Source organism: Ursus maritimus, unplaced genomic scaffold (genome assembly GCF_017311325.1).
Source record: "Ursus maritimus isolate PB19 unplaced genomic scaffold, ASM1731132v1 scaffold_22, whole genome shotgun sequence".
Classification (NCBI taxonomy): domain Eukaryota; kingdom Metazoa; phylum Chordata; class Mammalia; order Carnivora; family Ursidae; genus Ursus; species Ursus maritimus.
In genome coordinates, this window is record NW_024424675.1 from 33,167,803 (window position 1) to 33,177,147 (window position 9,345).

General features: G+C 48.4%; 1 protein-coding gene across 2 annotated transcripts in view; it reads left to right on the plus strand.

Annotated features, from left to right (window-relative positions):
* Positions 1-9,345, plus strand: part of SYS1 (SYS1 golgi trafficking protein) — a 42,616-nt gene that overhangs the window by 32,020 nt on the left and 1,251 nt on the right. The window contains exons 6-7 of one of the 2 annotated variants that reach the window (XR_005836963.1): positions 651-731; positions 1,511-1,555. The exons of the other annotated variant lie outside the window; for it this stretch is intronic. The gene's annotated coding sequence lies outside the window, so the exon portion shown is untranslated. Of the gene's footprint in view, positions 1-650; positions 732-1,510; positions 1,556-9,345 lie in introns of those variants that run through there. 2 annotated transcript variants of the gene reach the window in all.

Genomic DNA, 9,345 nt, shown 5'->3' on the forward strand with positions numbered 1-9,345 from the left:
GGGCCATATCTTCAGGGGTTGGCTGGAACAGTGAGTTCATTGGGCAGCTTTGAGTTTCTCAGACAGGCACTTTAAGGGGTCTGGGGTCATCCTAGCTGATAGAAACTATGTTGGTGTTTGTTCAAGTCTTTATAGACCAAGGTTAAGGCCTGGTCGAAAAGAGGGCTCAGAGGAACCCAGGTAGAGTTTGGGTCAAGGAGACAGTCTTTGTCAAACACTCTGGATCGACTGTGTTTTCCTTCACTACTTAAAAATGTTGTGCCACTTTTGTTCTGGCCTCCAAGGATCATGAGAACCTGCTGCAACTGAACTGTTGTTCTCCTATAGATAGGATATCATTTCTCCAACTGCCTACAAGATTCTTTCTTTGACTTTTCAGAAGTTTGATTATGGTGTGTGTGATCATGGATTTATTTGTCTTTATGTTGGAGATTCAGTCGGCTTCTTGAACCTGTAGGTTCAGGTCTTTGTCGAATTTGGGGAAATTTCAGCTATTATTTTCTTGAATGTTTTTTCAGCTTCACTTCCTTTTCCTCTCCACCTGGAACTCCAATGACACAAATGTTAAATCTTTTGTTATTGTCTCACAGGCTCCTGAGGCTCTGTACTTTCTTTGTTTCTTTCTTAATATAATTTTCTCTCTTTTTCAGATTGGATCGTTTCTACTGTTCTCCCTTCAAATTCACCGATCCTTTCATACGTTATCTCCATTCTTCTATTGAGCCTCTCCAGTAAGGTTTTTGTTTTTTTGTTTGTTTAATTTTGGTTTCTGTATTAATTTCCTAGACCTGCCTGCTGTAACAACTGGCTTGATGGCTTAAAACTATAGAAGTTTATTTTCGCACAGTACTGGAGGCCAAGAGTCCACAAATCAAGGTGTTAATTCCTTCTGGAGGCTCTAAGGGAGAATCTGCCCCGTGCCTAGCTAGCTTCTGGTGATTGCCCACAATCCTTGGTGTTCCTTGGCTTAGAGACCTATCATCCTGGTATTTGCTTCCATCTCATATGGTGGTCTCCCTTGGGTATCTATCTGTGTTTTCACATAGTCTTCTTATAAAGGCTACTAGTTATTGGATTTAGTGCCTACACTAATCCAGTATGACCTCATTTTAACTAATTATTTCTGCAAAGATTCTATTTCCAAATAAGGTCACATTCTGTAGTACTGGGTAGACATGAATTTTTGGAGAACACTATTCAACCCAGCACAGTAATTTTTTCTTCAGTTCTAGGATTTCTATTTTCTTTATGCCTTCTATTTTTTCCCCTGAAATTTTTTTTTTTGATTTATTTCAAGAATATTTATTGAAGCATTTTTATAGTGATTGTCTTAAAATCGGAGTCAGGTAAATCCAGCAACGCCGTGGTCTGTTGTCATCTGTTCTTTGTCTTTTCTTATCCAAATTGAGATTTTCCTGGTTCTAAGTATGATGGATTATTTTCAGCTATAACCTGGACATTTTGGAAATTATGTTATGAGACTGGATCTCATTTAAATCTTCTGTTTTAGTAGGCCTTGGATGACCTGGGCCAGTGAGACGGGGCACCAACTCTTTACCACCAGGTGAGAGTGAAAATCGAGGCTAGGTTCATGACCCCACTCATACCACCCAGTTGGGCAAGGGGAGGGTTATCTCATTACTGCTGGGCAGAGGTGGACATCTAGGCTCTACACTTGGCCTCCTTTACACTGGGGGAAAGGAGTGGTGCCTCATTATTGCTGGGTGGGGATGGCAGTGCGGCTTCCCACATGGCCTCCTCTGACACCATGGAAATGGGGAGAGATTCTTGGGGAGGGGTACTTGTTACTGCTGGGCAGTGATGAAGCCCAGGCTCCCACCCGGTCTCCTCTAACAGTACCTAGAGGTGAAGTGGGGGAGGCGACCTGTTACCTTTGTTACAAGACAAACATTGAAGTCTGGCTTTCCCCTCTGTCTTTGCTAGTGGAGGCTGAGAGTGGTTTTTCCTCTAGTATTGCTGGAGTGGGACATTTAATGTCAGAAGATTTCTGTCTTGCTAGGGTGGCCCTTTCTCAGGCTTTTCATGGGGACAGTTTTTATCTGTGCCTGTTTGGCATTTCCAGGTTGCAGGCTTCTCCAGACCCTAGCAAAAAGAAAACCTGCTAGGGTTCCTGGTTGGTCTGCCTTCCCATGTTTGCTTGAGATACAATGTCCAGCATTTTAAGCTGTACTTAGTGGGAGGGATAGAGAGAAATACATCTACTCCATTTTGTTCAGAACCAAAAATCCTGTTTATAATTTATACTCTCTTTATCCCTATACATCCAAGCTGGAGATGTTTCTGGATATAGTATCCTTTTAAGAACTTGTAGGTCACTCTGAATCTTATTCAGGGCACTCTATTAGGCAAAAGCCATGCCCACAATTTCTCTGAGATAAGCCCTTCTCTGCATTAGGCTTCTGCTGAAATGACTAAGGGACTACACCACACCCCTCAGCTTTCTAGAATTCCTGTTGTTTGACTCAGAGGATCTGTGAGGCACACCTATAATTTCTTTAGATCTTTTATCTGACTGAATAGTACTCTAAGGCATTGCCTTTAATCTTCCTGAGACGTAAACTCAAGATTTTGTAGCCATAGTCTCAGTTTCTTTTTTTTTTATTTTAAGATTTTATTTATTTGAGAGGGAGAATGAGAAAGAAAACACAAGTGAAGGGAGGGGCAGAGGGAGAGGGAGAAGCAGATTCCCCTGCTGCGCAGGGAGCCCGACACGGGCCTCGATACCAGGACCCTGGGATCATGATCTGAGCCCAAGGCAGACGCTTAACCTACTAAACCATCGAGGCGCCCCTCTCAGTTTCATTTTGGACCACATTGTTTTGGATGTTTTCAATGTCGTGGATTTGAGGTTTGCTAGGAAACCACTTCTTAATGTTACCGTCATTTGCCATTTGGAGAGGCTGAGAATTTCCTCCCGTGAAGTCCTGGCTCCTTCATATTTAACAGTGCTTCCTTTTCGCCCAGGGTGTCTCCACCTTGGCACTACTGACACCCTGGGCGGGCTGATTCTGTGTGTGGGGGCGGTGGGGCGAGGGGTCTGTCTTGTGCCCTAGAGGATAGTTAGCAGCGTCCCTGGCCTCTACGACCTAGATGCAGGAGCAACCTCTCCAGTTTCGACAACCAAAAACGTCCCCAGACATTGCCAAATGTCCCCCTGGGAGGCAGCCTCGCCATCACTTGGGAACTGCTGCTTTAGTTCCTCTCTCCCTGCTGGCATTTTACTGTCAGCAGCGAGAAGAGACCAGGTGGCACCTTCACCACCTTGCTTGGAAATGCCCTTAGCTAGACCACCCTGTTCATTAGGCATACTCTCTGCTTTCCTCTTCACTGCAGGCGATGGGGCTGCTAACCCCTGTGTCGTGACATCACGAGCTTCCTCTTCCCCCAGTTTCCAGGAGCGCTTACCTGCTTTCCCTCCCGTCTGTCCTGGCTGCTGTCTTATCAAAGGCCTGAGGCTTCTATCAGCAGCTTTTCCAACGTACTTTGACTACACTCTTCTCCGTTTGTTGCCAGTTCTAATGCCACCGCCACGCTTCGGAGCTGACACGGCAGCACTCTACCCCAGTACCAAAGTCTCTACCCCTTTTCTCCTGCTGCATGGCAATACAAACTTAGCCGTTTGATACGACTATTTAGTATCTCAGAGGCTTTGGGCAGCAGGAATCCAGGAATGCTCTAGCTGAAAGGGTTCTGCCTCAATCTCTCACGAGGTTGCAGGCAGGCTGCTGGCCAGGACTGCAGTCCTCTCAGGGCACTACCAGGGCTGGTGGATCTGTTGACGTGCTCACTCATGTGGTTGCTGGCAGGCCTCTGCTCTTCCTGGCTGTTGGCTGGAATCTTCTGTTGCTTGCCACGTGGGCCTCTCTGCATGGCTTTTGACAACATAGCAACTTGCTTCTCCCAGAGTGAGTGATCCAAGCAATAGAGGACACACACCCAAGATGGAAGCTGTGGTCTTCTGTTTTCTTAATCCTAACTTTGGATGGGACCCACCATCCTTTCTTAGTGGTCACAGAGAGTAACCTTGATCCAGTGTAGCCGAGGACTATACAAAGGTATGACTAACGACAGGCACCGAGCTCTGGGGGCTATTTTGGTGGGCAGCTTGCTGCATTTCAGTTTTAGTCAAGTCAGGATATTTTTCTAATTTCCTTTTGGACTTCGTTTTTTGACTCATGGGTTATTGTGAAGTGTTATGTTTTACTTCCAAGTATTGGGGGTGTTTCCCAGATATCTTTATTAGTTATGTTTCAGTTCTCGTAGAGTCGTATCAACATTTTGTATGATTTAATTTTTTAAAAATTTTTGTTGAGGTTTGTTTTGTGGCCCAGACTACAGTGTATCTTGGTGCGGTTTTATGTGCATTTGAAAGACCGTTTACTCTGCTGCTTTGGGTGAAGTGTTATAAAAGTATCAGCCGGAACAGGTCAGTTGATAGCGTTCAGGTTTTCTACATCCTCCCTTCTTTGTCTGTCTACTTGTTTTACTGATTACTCAGAGAGCAGTATCGAATTCTCTAACTGAAATATAGATTTTTCTCTTTCTATTTTAGGTCTATTGGCTTTTACTTCACCCATTTTTGAAACTCTGTTATTAAATGTATTCACATTTATAATAGTGGAGTCTTCTTGGTGAATTGAACCTTTTATCGTTATGAATATCCCTCTTCATCACTGGTAACAGTCTTTTTGAAGCTTACATCTGTCTGGTATTAATAGCGGCACTCCAATTTACTTTGATTACTGTTTGTATGGTGTATCTCGTTCCGTTCATTTACTTTTAACCCATATATTTCTTTATAGTTAAATCGGGTTTCTTACGGACCATACATCACTGCCTTTAGTTTTACTCCTCACTGCACTAGTCATCTTTTAACTGGTCGTCTTCCATTGACAGTCGGATTAAAATCTTATATCTTGCTATTTGTTTTATATTTTACATCTTTTTTCCTCGTTTTTTCTCTCTTTCTTCCTTACTTTGGATTAATTACATTTTTTCAGCGAAAAACATCCATCTATTGGGTACCAAAAATAGACAATAAGACTTACTGCATTTGATCGCAACAGTTGATGACTCATAGCATACCCAAGAACACGAACAGCAGCACAGTTGTGTTTGTTGTTTCCCTTGGCCCCAAGTCCAGCAGCTGACATGGTGGCCCAGATGCCCAACACATACAGAGTGGGTTTACACCATGGCTGAGGAGCCAGGCCCAGAACTTTTATAGCAAGTTATAGCAAGCAGTAAGCAAGCCCTCCTGGATTTGACAAAGATCTGATCTGATCTCTCAAGCTCTATTAACAATCAACAATCCTGGGCAAGGACCCAGGTGAAAGAGAAGTCATATCCTTGCAATCTTGACATAGTCAACAAGACATGTTGAACAAAAAAAAGCTCAGGGAGATTGCCTCCCAATATTTTTATTACCCCACTTTATCTCCATATTGGCTTGTTATGTAAACTTCTTTAAAAAATTTTTTTTAGTGGTGGCCCCTGCATTTAGAACATATACCTTCAATTACTCAATGTCAATCTTCAACTAATGTTATACAACTTCTTATATAGCAGAGGCTCCTTCAGCAGTGTATTTCCAATTACTCATCCCATCATTTTGACTATTGTTATTGTTATACATTTTACTTTTATATATGCCATCTATCCACAACATATTGCTACTTTTTAGAATTGAAATGTAGTGACATACAATTTTACATTAGTTTCAGGTGTACAACGCAGTCATTCGACAATTATATACACTACAAAATGCTCACCACGGTAAGTGTACTTACCATCTGTCACCACACGAAGTGATTGACTATATTCCCTATGCTGCACTTTACATCCCCATGACTTCTAAAGCGAAAGAGTAGTGTATTGCCACTCTTGCTTTAGATAGTCAGTTGTCTTGTAAGGTGATTAAAAACAGAAAAATGTCTCTTCTATTTACCTTTATTCTGTCCATTTCTGGAGATCTTTACTTCCTTACGTAGACCTTTCTGGAGGCAGAAAGAATGTGATGCCGGAGAGAAACCTGAATCTACCTAAGGAAATGAACTCTTCTTACCCATCTGCACGGAGGCCCCATCTTCCTCCCACCTCACAAGTGTGGCAGTGCCCGCGTCCCATTTCTTCTTGGAGGTTCCTGTCTTTCTTTGGAATTCAGGTTAATTGGTTACTCTGCAACCTGAGCTCTCTGATGGGTTTGACAAAAGTTGTAATTTTTTAGACTACCTAACAATTTTTAAAAATTGTGATTAGTGTGGTAATGATGCTCTTCGCAGCTTTATGCATCCTGGATGGAAGCTGGGAATCTCAGCCATCTACCTGTCCATGGCTCCTTCCACCTCCTTCTGCCATCTGCTCCGGGGGATGCTGCCTGGGTCTTTCTCTTGCCTGACACCCTTCCAGCTTAGCCTCCTGAATTATCTCTAGCGTGGATGCTTTTCCCTCTCTAGCCCCTCACGTGGCAACTATCTGGCAAAGAGAAGGGACGGAGGTTCCAGATCTGTCACCATCTTGGGGACAGGTCAAAACAATCCATGGAGTTCTGTTCCTAGGGATGAGCCTGGAATGGGGGGGGGGGGGGGCACCCAGCATACTCCTGAGTTGGCCTCATTCCTCTGTGCTAGGACGTGGGACCAAGTATCTACTTTATTCATTAATGAGGAATAAGAATCAAACTGACTAAAATATTTCTTGGAAGCTGGAAACTGCCACAGGGCAGAAGGGGAACAGGCTGGGAGCAGTGGTTACAAGCACAGTCTCGAGGGGCAGCCTCTGCGGATTTGAATTCCATCACGTATTTGCTGTATGGCCTTGGACAAGTCCCTTCACCTCTCTGTCTCTCAGTTTCTGGATCTGTAAAATGGAAATAATAATACTATTTACTTCACAAGATTGTTGAGAAGATTAAAAGAGTTAATATATGCAAAGTACTTATAATAACAACAGATATATAATAAGCTCTGTAGAAGTATTAACTATTAGGGTGGACTTCCTGTAACTTCAGAAATTCACTTAAGAAAGCACTTTCCTTCCTTTCTCAGAACCCATTACAATCAAAACACCTAATGTTTATTGAGCATCTTCGAAGTGCCCACATCCTGTATTAAACATTTTATATGAATTATCTCACGAGTGGTAGGGATTAATTAGTCCTACCTAATAAGCAAGGAAATCAAGGAACAGGGAAATTAAGTGTTTACACAGCTGGCTAGATGCAGAGCTAGGTTTGTAACCCAGGAGGGTCCGACTACCACGCCTGTGCTCTTAACCACTTGCTTCCCACAAACTAGTTTCCTTGCTTGTAAAATAGTGGGAACGCTGCTTGCTGTATTTCTCTCACAGGGTTGTGTTGAGATCCCACTAACAATAGGAGAAGCTGCGCTTTGGCTATTTGTACAGTGCTGGTCCCCTGACAGGGAAACCTGAATATGTCCTGACTCCATCCCTTCGCACATGCCCATCCCCCGTCTTCACTGCTTGTTGAACTCATTTCTTCAAGACTCGGCTCAGATATCAGCACCTAGATTTTGTTCTAACAATGGAGGGATTAAAGCAGGGGGTGGCGTTTTGAACGCAGACTTGCGTTTTGAAATGGTGGCTGATTGCTGTGTGTTACAGGGCGGGGGATTGGGGGGGATGGAGAGTAGCAAGGCCAAAGCGAATACAGGAAAACCAGGTAGAAGGGTGCTGGAAGAGCCAGAGGAGAGAAAGAGATGGAAACCGAGAGGAATGGTGGATTGAAAAGTTATTTAGGGAAGAAAATCGACAGAGAATGGAGGTGTATTTAGCACAGGACAGGGAGGTGCCAAGGATGACTCCTAGTTCCTGGCTTGCTCCCGGATGTTTGTTGAGTGAATGAACGAATGACCCCACGGAAGAAGTATTCCCGACAGACACCCCCGACCCCGTTCTGTTCCCGCGGCTTCTGGAGCTGTGAGCACAAGCGGATGGGTGGGAGGGAGGAGGGAAAGAATGGGCATAGAATCTCAGTCCAGAAGCTGCAAGATTGGACACTTCTGGCACTGGTTTGAGCAGGAGGCGCGGAGAGGGGGTCAAGCGTTTCCTCCTGTCCGCCGGCAGTTTGCGCCTCGCCCCTCCACCCCCACCAGCCTAGAAGCGCAGCGCCCCTGTTCGCGCCCTGGAGGACTTGGCTCCACGCCGGCTTCTCGGGCGCGGCGCAGCGGCCCACCCCTGCAGCCCTGACCCGCCCCGTCCCGGCGCCCACCCCGCCCAGTGCGCTGGAAGACTGGGTGGCGGCTCGGTGCGGTCCCGGAGCCAAAACCCGGGGCTGCCGGGTGAGTGCCAGGGTCAGGGGGCCCTCCGCCGCGGCGCACCTGCCCTGATGCGCCGCACCGGGTCAGTGCCCTCCCGGCTCCAGCGGGTCCCCTTCCCCGCTGCCCCTTCTCGCGCAAGGTGCGAGTGCGTTGCGGCGGGGCTGCCCGGGAGTCGCGAGCAGCAAGTGCGCGTGGGTCGAGAACCCGCGCGTGTCCCCGCTGCGGGGCTGCGCCGCACAGCGCGACGCAGCAAGTGGATCTGAGCGTGCGGAGCCGAGCTCCCCGGCGGCGGGCGGAGTGCGGACCAGTGCGGCCAGCTGCGGGGCAAGGATGCGCGCCGGGAACTTTTCGCCCGGCCTGGAAGTGCGAGCGGCCGCGCCCGAGGGGGCTCCCCGAGGCCGCCGGGAGGGAGGCGAGCGCGGGTGCCCGCCGCCGCCCCTCCCCCACTTCCGCCGCCCGCCGCTTCCTCGTTCCCGGCTCCCAGGGCCCGGCCGTCCCGCGGGAGCCCCGGCGGCGCAGCCCCACCCCGGCCGGCGCGGCTCGCTCCCACGCCCCCGCCGCCGTCTCGCCGGAGCCGAGCGACCGAGGCAGCGGGGGCGCGGGGCGTTGCAGGTAGGGGCTCGGCGGCGGGGGCGCAGAGGCGGCGGGCGGGCCAGGGCCGGGGGCCGGCCGCAGTAGCCGGCCGCCCGGGGGACCTTGGCCGCCGCCTCCCCCCAACCCGCGGGCGCGCCCCGGCCCTTTTTAGGGAATTTTCTCGCTCCCGCGGACTCCAGGGCGGGTGGGGCGGAGACCGGCAGGGCGCTCTGCATTTCTCGGGCTCCCCGGGCTCCCCAGACCTTGTCTCCTTTCTCCCAGCACCTCTCATCGCGTAAACAACTCCCTTCCTCTCCCCGGCCCCGGCTCCGCTGCCCCCTGGGGACAGCCCCTCAGGTCTCGGGAGATGGAAGGGGTTAGGGGGAGGGGGAGAGGGGGCGTCCTGGTACCCCCGGCCCGTGGGCGCCCCCACCCTCGTCCTCTCCTTCCCCGCCCCCCGCCCGGCCGCTGG